At 44.2% G+C, this 19911-nt stretch overlaps 1 protein-coding gene and 1 non-coding gene across 2 annotated transcripts in view; both read left to right on the top strand.

Annotated features, from left to right (window-relative positions):
- Nucleotides 1-521: 521 nt before the first annotated feature.
- The window catches only part of XIAP (X-linked inhibitor of apoptosis), a 48692-nt gene continuing 29302 nt past the window's right edge, over nucleotides 522-19911 (top strand). The window contains 1 exon segment of the mRNA XM_033201204.1: nucleotides 522-635. The gene's annotated coding sequence lies outside the window, so the exon portion shown is untranslated.
- LOC117078625 lies at nucleotides 14780-14882 on the top strand. The gene has a single exon (XR_004435068.1). It is a non-coding gene; the product is annotated as a U6 spliceosomal RNA (small nuclear RNA).

The raw sequence follows: 19911 nt of genomic DNA, 5'->3' as shown, positions 1-19911 counted from the left end.
TCCTCTATTAATTTTCCCTTCACCTCCCAATCTTAACCCCCGCCATTCCCCCAGGGTCTCCTTTTCTTGTCATCCCTTTCATCCTTCCCTTCTTGGAAAAAGATCCGATTCTAACCTCAGTTACCTTATTAGCCGCGTGATACTGGGATAGCTATCCCCTCTGGGTCTCAGTTTCCTTTGTAAAATGGGCTTATTAAATCCCCAGAGACAGTGCTTATCTTACAGGGTTGTCAACATTACAACAAAGACCACGTTATATGCCTAACACAGTACCTGATCTATAGTAAGAACTCAACATTTTCGCCCCTTCTCCTCCTCTTTTCCGTCTTGTGCCTTTCTTCCCCTATTCCTCAACCCCAGGGCCCAACAGGTAAAAACCGTGGGAAAAACCATCTTTGAGGCTAAAAGAAGAAACGCAGGAGCTAGGGGCGGAGACTATGAGGTGCTCACTGCGCATGTGCGCCGCTAGGTCAGGTTCTGGGTTCCAGCTGGGAGGGGGGGTGGGGGGGGCGGTTAGGGGCTGCAAGGGCCTCATTTTTTCTTACTGCCCCCTTCCGGTTCGGGGAGGTGGCGGGACCTTGGCGGTGCCCGGAGCCGGCGTGGCGCTCATCGAGGGACGACGCCCGGCCCAAGTGGTAAGTTGGAAAATGGCGGAGGGGGGGAAGAAGGAGTGGCTTTGCAGGGCAGGAGGCTGACCTCCCGACCGGGGATGGGAAGGACACAGCCGGGGCCCAGTGGCGCAGCCCGGGCCTGGAGACTGACGGACCGCGCCCGGTGTCTCTTTGAGGCCCTGACGTGGACAAACTTCGAGTTTGACGACTCCGGGTTTCTCCAGCGGATGGGCCGACCGGTGGAGGCGCGTGAGGGAGACGAAGGGACTTCCGTTTCCTTCACCTAGGCTGGGGCCAGGCCGCAGAGCGGAGTTGGCATTTCCAGATTGGGGCTCGGGCCGCGCCTCCTCCGGGACCCTCCCCTTGGACCGAGCTGATCGCCGCGGGGCAGTTCGGGCCGGCTGTCCTGGCGCGGTGGGTACAGCTTGTGTAGGCTTTCCCCTCCTCCGCTTTCCCTCCTTCCCCTCTTCTCCCTCCCCTCTCTTCTTTTCCCCTCCACTCCCCTCGGGCCGGCGCTGCTGGGGAGGGCGGGAAGGCCGCGCCCGCCTGGCAGGGGTGGCCCGGCCCCGGCTGCTTGCCCGGGTTCCTCGGACTGCCGACGGCAGGCTGGGTGAGTGGGTGGGTGACTTCAGGCCCGCGGGACTGCTTTCCTAAACCCTGTGACGCCTAAGGTAAATTGAGGCAAAGAACTTTTTAAAAAAATGTGATCAAAGGGATTTCCTCCCCTTGTGGTACCTGTGGCTTGTGTGGAGCAGGTTGGATTGTGTCTGGAGAGGGCATATGAAACAGAAAGAATAAGGGCCAAAGAGCTTCCGGAAGAGGAAATTAGCTGGTGATTCTTTCCAATCTGCTTTCCCAGTCACCTCTCCGGCATGTTCTGTAAAACAAAATGTAATTTGATTTTGTTTCATTATTTTAACTCCGTAACACTGAAATTATTTTCTTTTCGGGGAGGGGAGTGTTTATTCTCAAACTAAGCAGTAGCACTCTCCACCTCCGAAAAAGGAAAAACGTCAACCCAAGCTTTGTTAAAAAACCCCAATCAATCAGATTTTAATAATCTACTACTTTGCTTTCAAATATAATTATGTCGCTAGTTCTGCCACAACTATACTTTGATAGTTTAATGACTCACAGAAATTTGTAAGACTGGAGGTTTCAGTAGTGTTTCTTTTCCTTTTTTTCCCCATAATATTTATTACAGTCAATGAACAGTGTTACAGACGGCCATCTTAGAATTATAACATTTTAGAGTTGGAAGGGATCTTAGTCAAACCCTGTCCTTTTACAAAACCAGAAACAACGGCTTAGGGAGATTTCATAGCTTGCTTAAGGCTATCCAACTAGTTAGATTAGAACCCATGTTATCTGGCTTCTTGCCCACCACTCTGCACAGTTGCTCCATATCGCCTCCAAGCATGAAAATTAAATGTATTCAATTCAACACACATTTCTGAAGAGTGTGATACTTTGTACCAGTGACTGTGGTACCACTTTCCATGTATTTCAGTGTATTTAACATGCTTATGGAGTACTTGAGCTTCCCCCCCACCCCCACATTCAAGAAGTGGCAACAGTTTAGATTTACATACACACCTTCACATGTATGTGTGTATACTTGCATTTGCCCAGATAGTTTCTTGAAGGATACACAATAAAAATGTTAACAGTAGTTACTTATGGAGGAGAAGAGAGGTAGAAGACTTTTTACTTTGCACTTCACATGACCTAATGTACGATTTGAATTGTTATAAATTCGTATTGATTTCATAATTGAAAACTTTTAAAGTTCACACCTTCCCACACAAATATATATATCAACATAAGCAAATATATACCAATGGTATGTACACATATTTATGCACATATATGTATTTATACATATCAGTGGTTTGTACTGTAAAATCCAGTATGATTCAGGTCGACTCAGCTGACAAAGCAGGCCTTATTATTGGATACTCATGTTTCGTTTTCTTGTATTGCTCTCTCCTAATATAAGATAGTAAAAATAATATGTTACTAGTTGTCGTATGTTACTAGTTGTCGTATATTTTTAGAAATTGTCCTAAGCTTCTTGATTATCAAATAATGTAGCAAACTTTTAACACATTTAGAATATCAAATTTGGGTACTTGCTTCAGTGGTAGCACATATACTAAAATTAGAACAATTCAAAGAAGATTAGCATGGTGTTTTTTTGTTTGTTTGTTTGTTTGTTTGTTTTTGAGACGGAGTCTTACTCTGTCATCCAGGCTGGAGTGCAGTGGCAACGATCTTGGCTCACTGCAGCCTCCGCCTCCTGGGTTCAAGTGACTCTCCTGCCTCAGCCTCCCGAGCAGCTAGGACTACAGGCATGCACCACCATGCCCGGCTAATTTTTGTATTTTTAGTAGAGACAGGGTTTTACCATGTTGGCCAGGCTGATCTCGAACTCCTGACCTCAGGTGATGCACCAGCCTCAGCCTCCCAAAGTGCTGGGATTACAGGTGTGAGATACCTCGCCCTGCCGGTCCCTTTTTTTTTTTTTTCTTAGACGGAATTTCGTTTTTGTTGTCCAGGCTGGAGTACAATGGCGCCATCTCAGCTCACTGCAGCCTCCACCTCCTGGGTTCAAGTGATTCTTCTGCCTCAGCCTCCCAAGTAGCTGGGATTACAGGTGCCCACCATCACACCCGGCTGATTTGGTCCCATTTTTAAATAAGCAACAACAACAACAAAAATTTGACACCTGACGCTGTGGCTCATGCCTGTAATCCCAGCACTTTGGGAGGCCAAGGTGGGCAGATCACCTGAGGTCAGGAGTTCCAGCCTGGCCAACATGGTGAAACCCCATCTCTACTAAAAGTAAAAAACTAGTCGGGTGTGGTGGCGTGCGCCTGTAGTCCCAGCTACACGGGAGGCTGAAGCAGGAGAACTGCTTGAACCCAGGAGGCAGAGGTTGCAGGGAGCCGAGACCGCACCACTGTACTCCAGCCTGGGTGACAAGAGCGCACCTTTGTCTCAAAAAAAAAAAAAAATTGATACAATGAAAATATCTGCAGCCTGGGCAACATGGCGCAGCCCTCTCTCTAATAAAAATACAAAAATTAGCCAGGCGTGCTGGCTTGTGCCTGTAGTCTCAGCTACTTTGGGGAGCTGAGGCAGGAGGATCACCTGAGCCTTGGGAGCTGGAGGCTGCAGTGAGCCATGATTGGGCCACTGTACTCCAGCCTGGGCAACAGAGTGAGACCCTGTCTCAAACAAAACAAACAAACAAATCAGAATTGTAGACTCTTTGTAGATAAGAATATATGTTTTTAAAAAAAGTGAAGACTAGGGCCAAGTACGGTGGCTTTCACCTGTAATCCCAGCACTTTGGGAGGCTGAGGTGGGCAGATCACCTGAGGTCAGGAGTTCAAGACTAGCCTGGCTAACATGACGAAATCCCATCTCTACTAAAAATACAAAAATTAGCTGGGTGTGGCGGTGCACCCCTGTAGTCCTAGCTCCTTGGGAGGCTGAGGCAGGAGAATCACTTGAGCCCATGAGGCAGAGGTCACTGTGAGCTGAGAACGGAACATTGAATTCCAGCCTGGGCCGCAGAGTGAGACTCTGCCTCAAAAACAGATAAATAAAAATAACATAAAATAAAAAGTTAAGACTAAAACATTTTGCAGTGATTAGGAGTTCAGCTGTCTAGTTTTGTTTTTGTTTTTGTTTTGAGATGGAGTTTCGCTCTTGTTGCCCAGGCTGGAGTGCAATGGTGTGATCTTGGCTCACCTCAACCTCTGCCTCCCGGGTTCAAGCAGTTTTCCTGCCTCAGCCTCCCAAGTAGCTGGGATTACAGGCATGCACCACCACACCCGGCTAATTTTGTATTTTTAGTAGAGACAGGGTTTCTCCGTGTTGGTCAGGTTGGTCTTGAACTCCCGACCTCAGGTGAAAAAGTGCTGGGATTACATGCGTGAGTCACCGCGCTCGGCCCAGCTATCTAGTTTTTAGAAATAGATTAAGACTCAAAAAAAAATCACCCATCATAATATATCTAATTATTAGCAAAGCTTGGACTAGAGTCTAAGTTCTAGTCTAGTGGCCCTTGTACTATACCTGTAATTTTATTGCCTTCTAGTGCATTGGATGATTCCAACTAGGCTAACAAGGTAATAATATCTAAAGGTTAGCCAGGACCATTTCAATAGGTAAGAATTATTATTTTTTTCTTTGGTTTTTATTTTATTTTGTCTTCCTTTTTTTTTTTTTTCCATTTTCAGGAAGTGAGCAGTTTCTCAAAATTATTATAATTGATGGACCAGCTAATTTGTATAGTGCTTAAAATATTTTAGTAACATAAATTTTACTAAATATATTTACTAATTTAGTAAATAAATGTTCTCCTTTTACTTCATTGTAAACGTTAATTTCTTTGGTAAATCCTGTATTTATATTGTAAATGCTTAGAGATACCAAATGTAAAATAATGATGTTTCACTGTTTTTGTTTAGTCTAATGTTTAAGTCTGGTAGCTAGTATTAGCAGAGAGCAAAACCTACAGTTTATGAAATAAACATTCATTGAGCACTTTATGTGTTCCAGGCATTGTAGTATGTGGTATGATTCCAAGAATAAATATGTCAAAAAAAAAATACCTTTCTTCTTCTTTTTTTTTTTTGAGACGGACAGAGTCTGGCTCTGTTGCCCAGGCTGGAGTGCAGTAGCGCGATCTTGGCTCACTACAAGCACTGCCTCCCGGGTTCATGCCATTCTCCTGCCTCGGCCTCCCAAGTAGCTGGGACTACAGGCGCCCACCACCACACCCGGCTAATTGTGTGTGTATGTGTGTGTTTAGTAAAGACCATGTTTCACCGTGTTAGCCAGGGTGGTCTAGTTCCCCTGACTTTGTGATCCGCCCACCTTGGCCTCCCAAAGTGGTGGGATTACAGGTGTGAGCCACCACGCCAGGCCTCCTTTCTTCTTTTTTTTTTGCTTTGTCTGTTTTTATTTTGCTTTTGTGTCTTTGTTTTTCCATTGTTCTTTTTCGACTGGGAGATTATCATGAGCTGTCAATTCTCAAGCTTTATCTCTGTGAGATAATCTGTTAATAGTATTATAAAATGTAACCTGTTAGCACTATTAAAGGGCATTGTGTGAGTAGATATGAGGAGACAGAAACAGTAGTGATAAGATAAAAAATACTTCAGAATTTAACAAATACTATTTCTTTTTTTTTTTGAGACGGAGTCTCACTCTGTCCCCCAGGCTGGAGTGCAGTGGCTCTATCTTGGCTCACTGCAAGCCCCGTCTCCCAGGTTTGCGCCATTCTCCTGCCTCAGCCTCCCGAGTAGCTGGGACTATAGGCGCCTACCACCGTGCCCACCACCACGCCTGGCTAATTTTTTTTCATTTTTATAGAGATGGGGTTTCACCGTGTTAGCCAGGATGGTCTCGATCTCCTGACCTCGTGATCCGCCCGCCTCGGCCTCCCAAAGTGCTAGGATTACAGGCATGAGCCACTGTGCCCGGCTCAAATACTGTTTCTGTATCTTAGAGGTCATGTGCTACAGTGTTTGGAAAGAGTCCTGGGTTGGGTACCACAGTACCTAGATTATTGACTTTGTTTCCAATTAGCCGTGGGATTGTGCATGTCAGTGACCCCATCTTTCTTTACATTTTCACATTTTTGATATGTTATTTGATGTGTTGAATTTAAAACATAAAAGGGTATTTTGAATATTTTATTTTATTTATTTATTTTTGAGACATTGTCTTGTTGTGTCACCCAGGCTGGAGTTCAGTGCATGATCCCAGCTGACTACAACCTCCACCTCCTGGGTTCAAGTGATTCTGGTGACTCAGCCTCCCAAGTAACTGGGATTACAGGCGTGTGCTACCACAGCCGGCTAATTTTTTTGTTTGTTTGTTTGTTTTTCCCCCGAGACGGAGTCTTACTCTGTCGCCCAGAGCTGGAGTGCAGTGGCACGATCTCGGTTCACTGCAGCCTCTGCCTCCCGGGTTCAGGCAATTCTCCTGCCTCAGCCTCCCGAGTAGCTGGGATTATAGGTGCACGCCACCACAACTGGCTAATTTTTGTATTTTTAGTAGAGATGGGGTTTCACCATGTTAGCCAGGCTGGCCTCGAACTCCTGACCTCGTGATCCACCCTCCTCATCCTCTCAAAGTGCTGGGATTATAGGCGTGAGCCACTGCACGCAGCCTTTTTTGTATTTTAAGTAGAGACTGGGTTTCACCATGTTGCCCAGGCTGGTCTTGAACTCCTGACCTCATGTAATCTGCCCGCCTTGGCCTCCGAAAGTGCCGGGATTACAGGCATGAGCCACTGCGCTGGCCTTTGAGTATTTTAAGTTATAAAAGCGATATGTGTTTTAAAAAAACACATCTCTCTCTTTTTTTTTTTGAGATGGAGTCTCGCTCTGTTGCCCAGGCTGGAGTGCAGTGGCGTGATCTTGGCTCACTGAACTTCCGCCTCCCAGGTTCAAGCGATTCTTCTGCCTCAGCCTCCCAAGGTGCTGGGACTATAGGTGCGCTACCACACACGGCTCATTTTATTTTATGTATTTATTTATTTTTTTGAGACGGAGTCTCACTCCTGACCTCATGTGATCTGCCTGCCTTGGCCTCCCAATGTGCTGGGATTACAGGCGTGAGCCACCGTGCCTGGCCAGAGATAGGTGTTTATTATAGAAAATTTATGAAATAGAATAATTATCATATTGTCTATAGGCTGTTTTAATCTTTTTTCTCCCATTCAACATTCTATAGTTAACATTTCTCATGAAGTCGTTTTGTTTTGTTTTGTTTTGTTTGGTACGGACGTGTGCCACCACACCTGGCTAATTTTTGTATTTTTAGTGGAGACAGGGTTTTACCATGTTGGCCAGGCTGATCTTGAACTCCTGACCTTGTGATCCGTCCACCTTGGCCTCCCAAAGTGTTGGGATTACAGGCATGAGCCCCCGTACCCGCCCTTTTTTTTTTGAGATGGAGTTTTGCTCTTGTTGCCCAAGCTGGAGCACACTGGCACGATCTCAGCTCACTGCAACCTCTGTCTCCTGGGTTCCAGTGATTCTGCTGCCCCAGCCTCCCGAGTAGCTGAGATTACAGGTACCTGCCACTACATCCGGCTAATTTTTGCATTTTTAGTAGAGATGGGGTTTCACCATGTTGGCCAGGCTGGTCTCGAACTCCTGACCTCAGGTCATCCACCCGCCTCGGTTTCCCAAAGTCCCGGGATTACAGGCGTGAGCCACCGCGCCCGGCCTGAAGTCTTTCAAAATACATTTTTTATTTATCCATTGTATTATTTTATACTGCACTTTCTTCATCTGTAAAATAACAGGGCCAGGCTTGGTGACTCACACCTGTAAGCCCGGCACTTTGGGAGGCTGAGGTGGGAGGATTGTTTGATCCCAGGAGTTCGAGACCAGCCTGGGCAACATCGTGAGACCCCGTCTCTACCAATAATAAAAAATGTGATGTGATGGCATGCGCCTGTGAAGATCGCTTGAGCCTGGGAGGTCAAGGCGGCAATGAGCCATGAGGGCGCCACTGCATTCTAGCCTGAGTGCCAGAGTGAGGCCCTGTCTCAAAACAAACAAGCAAACAAACAAACAAACGAAAAAACCCAGGGAGGTTGGGCTAAGGGCTAGTTGATTCCAAAGATTCAAAACCCAGTATAATAGTTTTTAAGCCTGATTATCTGAGATTTTGTCAAGGAAAAAAGTTTCATATAACAATCCCAGGCCAGGCATGGTGGCTCATGCCTTTAATTCCAGCACTTTGGGAGGCCGAGTCAGGGAGATCCCTTGAGCCCAGGAGTTCAAGACCAGTCTGGGCAACATGGTAAAATGCCATCTCTACTAAAAATAGAAAAATTAACTGGGCATGGTTGTGCGTGTGCCTATAATCCTAGCTACTCTGGAGGCTGAGGTGGGAGGATCACTTGAGCCCAGGAGATGGAGGATGCAGTGAGCCAAGATCAGGGCACCCCATTCCACCTTGGGCGACAGAGCGAGACCCTATCTCAAAAAACAAACAGGAATTTGAGGCCATATTTATGTATTATATATTTTATCTGCTCTGTATATGGTTAATAGGTTATCCTTGAGATGATAAAAACATACTTCTGTCCATTTTGCAGGACTTGGCATGGGCTTTTATTGTTTTAAATTATGATACCTTTGTAGCTCTGCTGTTTGATACATTTTGGGATTTGATTTTGGTATGATTTGGTACCCAGTCTTTGTTATGGATACACGTGATTCACCTTGTTGTGATACAGTTTTATGTATTTTCGAGGATATGGGTCATAGTGAAAAGTCACGTTTACTTGTACAGACTGAGAATAGCTTGATTTCAGATGGTCAGAGGTTGAACTAAGTGGATTAAAGCTGATTTCTTAAACTGGACAAGGCTGGTACCATTGTGCATTCCCTGGTACTTATAAATACTTATATCATGGTTTGAAATTTTATTCTTATTTCTGTAATCATTTTATTCACCTTAAATACAGAAATACAGACATCTGGCTGGGCGCAGTGGCTCACACCTGAAATCCCAGCACTTTGGGAGGCCGAGGCAGGTGGAGGTCAGGAGTTCAAGACCAGCAGTTCAAGACCATGTCTACTAAAAAAATACAAAAAAAAAAAAAAAACCCAAAAACCCCCAAAAAACAAAAACTAGGTCATGCCTCTGCAATCCCAGCTACTTAGGAGGCTGAGGCAGGAGAATCACTTGAGCCTGGGAGGTGGAGGTTGCAGTGAGCTGAGATCATGCCACTGTACTCCAGCCTGGGCAACAGAGTGAGACTCCATCTCAAAAATAAAGAAAAAAAAAAAAAGACATCTCAGCATATATTACCATGTGACTTAACCTTTCTGTGGTTCCAGCTAATTTTTTAGGCCTTGAAAGAGAAGGAAGCCTAACATTTTCTGCTACCTCATTGGACTGTCCCTTCTGCCAGTAATTCTTACAGTAATTTCCTTAGACCTATATTGGTCATAATCACTGGGTCCATGACCTTTGATGAGTAACAGTCAGAACCACTGTTTCCTCTTATTTCAGATGAGGCCTATGATATGTAGCTTAAATTAGATACCATATATGAAAACATTCTAAATTGTAAAGCACATTACATATGTTAATTATTATCAAAGGTAACGTCGTGAAAGAAGAGAGATGAGCTATAGAATCACACAAGCCTATGCTTAAATTTTGACCTTACATTAAACCAAATAGGATTGATTTTTTTTTTTTTTTTTTTTGAGGCGGAGTCTCGCTCTGTCGCCCGGACTGGAGTGCAGTGGCCAGATCTCAGCTCACTGCAAGCTCTGCCTCCCGGGTTTACGCCATTCTCCTGCCTCAGCCTCCCGAGTAGCTGGGACTACAGGCGCCCGCCACCTCGCCCGGCTAGTTTTTGTATTTTTAGTAGAGACGGGGTTTCACCGTGTTAGCCAGGATGGTCTCGATCTCCTGACCTCGTGATCCACCCGTCTCGGCCTCCCAAAGTGCTGGGATTACAGGCTTGAGCCACCGCGCCCGGCCTGATTTTTTTTTTTAATTGAGTTGGAGTCTCGCTCTGTCGCCCAGGCTGGAGTGCAGTGGTGCGATCTCAGCTCACTGCAACCTCTGCCGCCCAGGTTAAAGCGATTCTTGTGCCTCAGCCTCCTGAGAAGCTGGGACTACAGGCGCGTGCCACCATGCCCAGCTAATTTTTTTCTATTTTTAGTAGAGACGGGGTTTTGCCATGTTGGCGAGGCTGGTCTTGAACTCCTGACTTCAGGTGGTCTGCCCACCTCGACCTCCCAAAGTGCTGGGGCTGCAGGCTTGAGCCCCATGCCCGGCCAAGATTGAAAATTTTCAGTTTAAATTCAGCATGTTTAGTAGAGAAAGTACTTGTAGCTAAAATGATGGGATGAAGGAAAATGAAAATTCGTTTGTAGATAGCATTTGGGTACATGCGGACACTCATGAAATAAGTTGTATCATTTAAATTCGGTTTGTAGCACTTAACTGTGGCACAGTTTCCTTTACTTTGTGTCATTAAAAAAAATTAAAACCTAGACAGAAGAGAAACATACTAAATGTTTGAATATAGATAGCACTGTAGCTTTCAGATAGAGCTAAATATTTTTACTAAAGAAAGAAAAGATATGGGCTCTTATCCATACATAACTTGTTTGATCAGCCTGGGCAATATAGTGAGACCTTGTCTCTACAAAAAAAATTTAAAAATTAGCTGAGTGTGCTGGCGCCTGCCTGGAGTCCAGCTCCTTGGGAGGCTGAGGTGGTAGGATTGCTTGAAATTGCAAGGCAGGGCTAGCAGTGAGCTGAGATTGTGACATTGCACTCCAGTCTGGGCGATAGAGCAAGACCCTGTCCCAGAAAAAAAAAAAAAAAAAGTTGTTTAAGTACTTGCTTGAGGGGTCCCAACATGATCATGGAATAGAATACTTCATTCTGAGGTTAGAAGATCACTTGAGGCCAGGAGTTCAAGACCAGCTTGAGCAACATAGTAAGACCTCATCTCTTTTTGTGTGTGCGTGTGTGTGTGTGTGTGTGTGAGGGAGTCGGAGTTTCACTCTGTCAGCTAGGCTGCTGGAGTACAGTGGCACGATCTGGGCTCACTGCAACCTCTGCCTCCCAGGTTCAAGCGATTCTCCTGCCTCAGCCTCCCAGGTAGTTGGATTACAGGCATATGCCACCATGCCCAGCTAATTTTTGTATTTTTAGTAGACCAGGTTTCACCATGTTGGCCAGGCTGATCTCGAACTCCTGACCAAGTGATCCACCCACCTCAGCCTCCCAAAGTGCTGGGATTACAGGCGTGAGCCACTGCGCCCAGCCATGAGCCACCAAGCCCAGTCGAGACCCCGTCTCTTAAAGAAAAGAATACTTCTTTCTGAGAAATGTCTAGGGATAGGTATTACCTGCTTATGAAGTCATCCATGGAACCATCTGATTGTATGAACTACATTCTAATCACTGTGTCAGAGTAAGTTATCTGCGCAAAGTATCAGAGTACAGTAAGTTCCAGTTCTATGCCACTAATCAGCTCTATGGCCTTAGTAAATCATTTACCTTCCTTACGTCTTAGTTTCTTTTTCTTTCTTTCTTTCTTTTTTTGTTTTTTGTTTTTTGTTTGTTTTGTTTTTTTGAGACAGGATCTGGCTCTGTCAGCCCAGGCTGGAGTGGCCAGGCTCAACTGATCCTCCCACCTCATCTCCCGAGTAGCTCGAGCCACCATGCCTTAGGTTTTTTTTTTTTTTTTTTTTTGGAGTGACTGGGTCTCCCTATGTTTCCCAAGCTGATTAGTTTCTTTATCTGTAAAGTAAGATAATGATTTTTATTATCCTGTCCAGCAAGACATAATTATTATGAACAATTTTTGCTCGTGTCTACAAAGTATAATGATGGCCGGGTGCGGTGGCTCAGGCCTGTAATCCTAGCACTTTGGGAGAATATGGCGGGAGGATTACGAGATCAGGAGATCGAGACCATCCTGGCCAACATGGTGAAACCCTGTCTCTACTAAAAATACAAAAATTAGCTAGGTATGGTGGCATGTGCCTGTAATCCCAGCTACTCGGGAGGCTGAGGCACGAGAATCGTTTGAACCCAGGAGGTGGAGGTTGCAGTGAGCCGAGATCGTGCCACTGCACTCCAGCCTGGTGACAGAGTGAGACTCCGTCTCAAAATAATAAAAATAATAATAATAATGATTATACTTTTTAGTATACTTGATTCTGAGCTGCTCTTTTTGTAAAAATTATTTTAGGGAAGTTTTTGCCCAAAGTTCGTGGAGACTTCTTTCTTTTTACCAGGTCCCAAAGTCATTGTTAATTTTTATGAGGCAGTGGATGAACAGTTCATAACTCCAAAGAGATATCACTGAGAAAAATTTTTCCACAAGAAGTCCTTTTTTTCTTCTTCTTCTTTTGAAACTGGTTTCTCACTTAGCAAGTCCTTTTATTTTCAATTCAAGTTAACAATAAGTTGGCCCGGCGCGTTGGCTCACGCCTGTAATCCCAGCACTTTGTAAGGCTGAGGCGGGCGGGTCACCTGAAGTCAGGAGTTCGAGAACAGCCTGGCCAACATGGCAAAACCCTGTCTCTACTAAAAATACAAAAATTAGCCAGGCATGGTGGTGCGCCCCTGTAGTCTCGCTACTCAAGAGGCTAAGGCAGGAGAATCACTTGAACTCAGGAGGTGGAGGTTGCAGAGAGCCAAGATCACACCACTGCACTCCAGTCTGAGTGACAGAGCAAGACTCCATCACAAAAAAAGAAACCCAATAAGTAGCAATCAGGTATCACCTGTGTTTCTCAGCCCTTCTCTGCTGCTGCTGGTTTACTGCCACTCAAGCAGTGGACCAAAAGGCATTTGTTTCTGGCCAGCCACCATGGACATGACCTGATCACTGCTTTTGTCTCTGTGACTTGACCTGTATCCCTCTCTCTCTTTTTCTTTTCTTTTCTTTTTTTTTCTGTGACTTGCCCTGTATCCTTCTCTCTCTTTTTCTTTTCTTTTCTTTTTTTTTGGAGATAGTTTTTCATTCTGTCTCCCAGAGTGGAGTGCATTGGCACAATCATAGCTCACTGCAGACTTTACTTCCCAGGCTCAGGCAGTCCTTCCACCTCAGCTTCCCGAGTAGCTGGGACTACAGGCGTGTGCAGACTATAGGCATGTGCAACCATGCCCAACTAATTTTTATTTTTATTTATTTATTCATTTTAGATGGAATTTCGCTGTTACTGCCCAGGCTGGAGTGCAGTGGTGCAATCTTGGCTCACCGCAACCTCGGCCTCCCGGGTTCAAGCGATTCTCTTGCCTCAGCCTTCCTGAGCAGCTGGCATTACAGGCATGTGCCAGCACGCCCAGCTAATTTTGTATTTTTAGTAGAGATGGGGTTTCTTCATGTTGGTCAGGCTGGTCTCAAACTCCCGACCTCAGATGATCCGCCTGCCTCGGCCTCCCAGAGTGCTGGGATTACAGGTGTGAGCCACCACACCTGGCCTAATTTTTATTTTTATTTTTTGTAAAGACAGGGTCTCACCATGTTGCTCAACCTGGCCTCGAACACCTGGGCTCAAGCAGTCTGCCTGCCTTGACCTCCCAAAGTGCTGGGAATACAGGCGTGAGCCACCATGTCTGGCCCTCTCTCTTTTTTGAAACCTGATGATCGCCAGGCATGGTGGGCTCACGCCTATAATCCCAGCACTTTGGGAGGCCAAGGCAGGCAGATCACTTGAGATGAAGAGTTTGAGACCAGCCTGGCCAACATGATGAAACGCTGTCTCTACTAAAAATACAAAAATCAGCCAGGCATCGTGGCGGTGCACACATGTAATCCGAGCACTTTGGGAGGCTGAGGCAGTGGATCACTTGAGGTGAGGAGTTTTGAGCCCAGCCTGGCCAACATGGTGAAACTTCGTTTCTACTAAAAATACAAAAAAAAAAAAAAATAGCTGGCCTGGTAGTGCATGCCTGTAATCCCAGCTACTTGGGAAGCTGAGGCAGAAGAATTGCTTGAACCTGGAAGGCAGAGGTTGTAGTGAACCCAAATCGCGCCACTGCACTCCAGCCTGGGCGACAGAGCGAGAGTCCGTCTGAAAAAAACAAACAAAACCACAAAGAAACCTGAAGAAAAAAAACCCCAAAAAACCTGGTGGGTTGCTCAGAGGCAGTTACCTATGTAACAAACTGGCAGAAATTCTCAGGATAGGCAAAAAGATAAGAACCAAAGAACATATCCTTCTCTAAGTCATAAAAATTATTTTCTGTGAATGAAAAGCCAAAACTTTGCATTACCAGGCCCTGCTATTGATAGTTTACTTGGCCAGTGTATTCACAGATGGAGGAAGCATTGTCACATGACAAATAACCAGATTATGCCCATAGTCTGGTTGGCAGGATTGTACAAGGGTGCCTGACTAATCAGAGTCCACCTGCTTGTTTCTTTTGATTAGAATCTAATATATTTGCTGTATATAATTTAGAAAGTTAAGAAAAGCAAAAAGAAAAGAATTTAATCCCACTGCTCAGAGATAACCACAGCAGAATTTTGATATGTAATTTAGCCTGTCTTTATATATCTGTATCTTTTATAATTTGGGTTATATAATACAGCATTATTTTGTAACCAGCTTTTTCCACTTAATACAACATCATGGTGCTTGCTTCAGCAGTAAATATACTAAAATTGGAATGACACAGAGAAGGTTAACATGGCCCCTGTATAATATATATATTTTTAAAATACATCCTGAACATGAATTTTTAATGGTTGCCTGGTGGCCCATATTACCATAGTATTGTCCTCTTTTGTTAGATATTGAGTTGTTTTGTTTTAGTAGATAGCACTTTATGGAACATCCTTATATACATTAATAATGAAATTATTGGAGTTTTTTTTTTTTTTTTTTGAGATGGAGTCTCGCTCTGTTGCCCAGGCTTGAATGCAGTGGCGCAATCTTGGCTCACTGCAACCTCCACCTTCCGGTTCAAACAGTTCTCCTGCCTCAGTCTCCTGAGTAGCTGGGACTACAGGTGTGTGTCACCACCCCCAGCTAATTCTTGTATTTTTTTTTTTTTTTGTGGAGCCTAGGTTTTGCCATGTTGGCCAGGCTGGTCTCGAATTCCTGACCTCAAGTGATCCACCTGCCTTAGCCCCCAAAGTGCTGGGATTACAGGCATGAGCCACTGTGCCTGGCTGATCAGGGATTTTCTTTTTTTTTTTTGGCGGGGATGAGGGGAGGAGTTTTGCTGTTGTTGCCCAGGCTGGAGTGCAATGGCGTGATCTTGGCTCACTGCAGCCTCTGCCTCCCGGGTTCAAGCGATTCTCCTGCTCAGCCTCCTGAGTAGCTGGGATTACAGGCGCGCACCACCACGCCTGGCTAATTTTTTGTATTTTTAGTAGAGACGGGGTTTCACCATGGCCAGACTGGTCTTGAACTCCTGACCTCAGGTGATCCACCTGCCTCGGCCTCCCAGGGTGCTGGGATTACAGGCGTGAGCCACTGCGCCTGGCCTGATCAGGGATTTATTTATTTATTTATTTATTATTATTATTTTGGAGAATGTGTTTAGAACTAGAATCGGTGGTTCAAGAGATTACCATATATTTAAGACTTTTAGAACATATATTGCCAGATTACCTTCCAGAAAAGATGTACCAGTTTTTAGTTCTAACAGACAGATGCCTCTTGCTCCATACTCTCGTGCCACTGCGTTTTCATTGTTGGTAGTAGTGTTGACCTTTGCCAAACAGGATAAAAATGTTATCTTTTAAAGTGTTTATTTCTTTGATTATTAATGAGGTTTAACATTGTTGCATATGTTTGTTGACCATTAATATTTCCCACTTGTAAATTTGCCTGTTTTCTATCAACGTATTAATCTTTTTCTTACAGTTTTTTTTTTTTTCGTTTTTTTGAGACGGAGTCTCGCTCTGTCGCCCAGGCTGGAGTGCAGTGGCACCATTTCGGTTCACTGCAACCTCTGCCTCCCAGGTTCAAACGATTCCCCTGCCTCAACCTCCCGAGTCGCTGCAATTACAGGCATGCGCCACCATGCCCAACTAATTTTTGTATTTTTAGTAGAGACGGTGTTTCATCACATTGGCCAGGCTGGTCTTGAACTCCCGAATTCAAGCGATACACCCACCTCATACTCCCAAAGTGTTGGGATTAGAGGTGTGAGTCACTGTGCCCGGCCTTCTTATAGATTTATAAGTGTATTCATACTACTTTTTTTAAAGACAGTGTCTTGACCTGTTGTACAGGCTGAAGTGCAGTGACGCAGTCACAGCTCATTGTAACCTGTAATTCCTTGGCCTATGTTGCCCAGTGTGGTCTTAAATTCCTGGGCTCAAGTGATTCTCCTGCCTTAACCTCCCAAAGTATTGGGATTACAGGGGTGAGCCTCATGCTGCTTTTTTTTTTTGCAACTACTTTAGTCAAATGCTTCTTCTTAAGACTATTACTAGTCAAAAACAAAATAGATTAAATGGAGGTAGTGACAGGACACTGTCCTGTTTGAGGCCATCTATTATTGGTGCGAAAAGCCAACATTACATGAGTAGGTTTAGATAGAAGGTCATTCACTCCAACATTGTTCATAATGGTAAAAAACTAGTCAAACAGTCCTTCACGGCTATAATCACAACACTTTGGGAGGCCAAGTCAGGAGTATCGCTTGAGTCCAGGAATTCCAGACCAGCCTGAACACATAGAGAAACCACATCTCTAAGAAAACTTTTTAAAATTAGCGGGGCGTGGTGGCATGTGACTATAGTCCCAGCTATTCAGGAGGCTGAGGTGGAAGGATTGCTTCAGCCCAAGAGGTTGAGGTTACAATGAGCTATGATCACACCACTGCACTCCAACTTGGGCAACAGAGCAAGGCCTTGTCTTTAAAAAAATAATGATAATACATTTTTAAAATAAAAAGAAAAATAATATGGGTAAACTCTACCCGTCAGTGGTAAATACCAATATTTCTATCAATGATAGGCAGTCTTCCTAGAATAATCCATTGAAGAAAATCCAAAATTGTTGTATGAAAAAATACACAGGTTTGTTCCATGTGTAAAAATCTTTTAATCATGGTACATTTTTTATCAAAAACATTCATACTACTTGAATACATTAAAAGAGTACAAAAGCATTCCAATGTACATATAGACACACTAAACAAAGGGAATGCTTTCTAGTGAAATTAGAAATAAATACAAGAATGTTAAGGGAGAGAGTCTCATATTACCAGAGTCAGTGAAATTAACTGCTTTATTTTTATTATTATTTTTTTTTTTGAGACAGTTTTGCTCTGTTTCAAAGACAGCTCTGTCACCCAGGCTGGAGTACAGAGGTGCAGTCTCGGCTCACTGCAACCCCCGTCTTCCGGGTTCAAGTAATTCTCATAGTTCAGCCTCCTAAGTAGCTGGGATTACAGCCATGCACCACCATGCCTGACTACTTTTTGTATTTTTAGTAGAGATAGGGTTTTTGCTATGTTGGCCAGGCTGATTTCGAACTCCTGACCTCAAGTGATCCGCCTGCCTCGGCCTCCCAAAGTGCTGGGATTACAGGCATGAGCCACCACACCCGGCCATTAACTGCTTTTTACAGCATAAATTATACCTGTTTGGAATTAGTTTTTAAATATATAAGTTATAGAATGGACAAACACCAATGTGAACAACTATCAAACAATTTTGTAATTCAGGAACATAGCTTCAAGTGCTTCATAACATGGAAAGCAACTCCTAAAAATAGTAATTGGCTTAATTTCTTAAAAGTTAGAAGAAGCATTCCAGAAAGTGATTTGTTACACTTAGCAACAGAAGAACAACATTAGAAATAATACTGGAAACATAAGAACTGAGGTCCTCCAGTACCAAGAGATAGAATCAAACTTTTTCTCTTTTTTTTTTTTTTTTTTTTTTTGAGACGGAGTCTCGCTCTGTCGCCCAGGCTGGAGTGCAGTGGCCGGATCTCAGCTCACTGCAAGCTCCGCCTCCCGGGTTTACGCCATTCTCCTGCCTCAGCCTCCCGAGTAGCTGGGACTACAGGCGCCCGCCACCTCGCCCGGCTAGTTTTTTGTATTTTTTAGTAGAGACGGGGTTTCACCGTGTTAGCCAGGATGGTCTCGATCTCCTGACCTCGTGATCCGCCCGTCTCGGCCTCCCAAAGTGCTGGGATTACAGGCTTGAGCCACCGCGCCCGGCCCAAACTTTTTCTCTTTAAGAATATAGCTGCGCGTGGTGGCTCATGCCTGTAATGCCAACAATTTGGAGGCCAAGTCAGGTGGATCATGAGGTCAGGAATCAAGACCATCCTGGCTAACATGGTGAAACCCTGTCTCTACTAAAAATACAAAATATTTAGCTGGGTGTGGTGGCAGGTGCCTGTAGTCCCAGCTACTCAGGTGACTGAGGCAGAAGAATGGTGTTGAACCAGGAGGCAGAGCTTGCGGTGAGCCAAGATCACGCCACTGCACTCCAGCCTGGGAGTGAGACTCCATCTCAAAAAAAAAAAAAAAAAAAAAAAAAAGAATTTAAAAATATAGTTAAAGGAAAAATTCACTGGGCTCTGTGAAACAGTTAAATATGTAACCACTTCAAACAGAAATGACTTAGTCCTCTCATGTAGTTCTGAAAATGTACTAATATCCCATTTTCCATATCAAAAGCACATAATTTCATTAGCAGAAGCCCCATTGTTTTATACTTAAAATCACCTCTGATCCTCCAAAGTTTATGCAAACAGTTACCAAACTACTATTTTAATAACATTTTGACAGCTTTATTGAGATATAATTTATATACCATAAGATCCATTTAAAGTATATAGTTCAGTGGCTTTTAGTATATGCAGAGTTGTGCAACTGTCACCACAATCTAATTTTAGAACATTTTCATTACTCCAGAAACAACTCCAGTAACCATTTATAGTCACTTCCTATTTCCCCCCCACCCCAGCCCTAGGCAACCACTAATCTACTTTCTGTTTCTATTTATTTTAATAGCATTTCAAACTTGTAATATTATTGTTCTCATGCCTATTCTAGGTCGTTGGCTCAGAGGTTTAAAAGCTCTTAAACTACCCAAATTTACAAGTCCTATGACATCCTCATCCTCAGTGAGCCAGGATTGTGCCATTGCACTCCAGCCTGGGCAACAAGAGAAACTCCGTCTCAAAAAAAGAAAACCCTAATAATAATTTTTAAAAAAAGCAGCTGGGCACAGTGGTTCATGCCTGTAATCCCAGCACTTTGGAAGGTCGAGGCAGGTGGATTACCTGAGGTCAGCAGTTCAAGACCAGCCTGGCTAACATGTTGAAATCCTGTCTCTTCTAAAAATACAAAAATTAGCCAGGCATGGTGGCGGGCACCTGTAATTCCAACTACTTGGGAGACTGAGACAGAAGAATGGCTTGAACATGGAAGGCGGAGGTTGCAGTGACCTGAGATCACGCCATTTTACTCCAGCCTGGGCAACAAGAGCAAAAAACTCTGTCTCAAAAAAAAAAAAAGGAGAAATAGAAACTTTTGTGTCATATACAGACACCAGGGTTTTGTATGTGCCTTTGTCTCTGTATCCCCCACCTCCGCATTCCCACATTCTCGCTAGACTAGCTGTCAACATCCTCTCCTTGGCACCTCCTGGTGGCTCTCTTTACACAGTTGACTGGACTAAATGTCTGTTCGTACATGTATACTGTAAAACCTTACATATTACCATTGTAGAATCTCCCAAACCCTTCATTTAAACATGCACCATTGCTTGCTGGTCCTTTTTGTCCCATTT

The sequence above is a fragment of the Trachypithecus francoisi genome, unplaced genomic scaffold (genome assembly GCF_009764315.1).
Source record: "Trachypithecus francoisi isolate TF-2019V2 unplaced genomic scaffold, Tfra_2.0 Lachesis_group6, whole genome shotgun sequence".
Taxonomy (NCBI): Eukaryota; Metazoa; Chordata; class Mammalia; order Primates; family Cercopithecidae; genus Trachypithecus; species Trachypithecus francoisi.
This window is presented reverse-complemented; position numbering and strand designations above follow the sequence as displayed.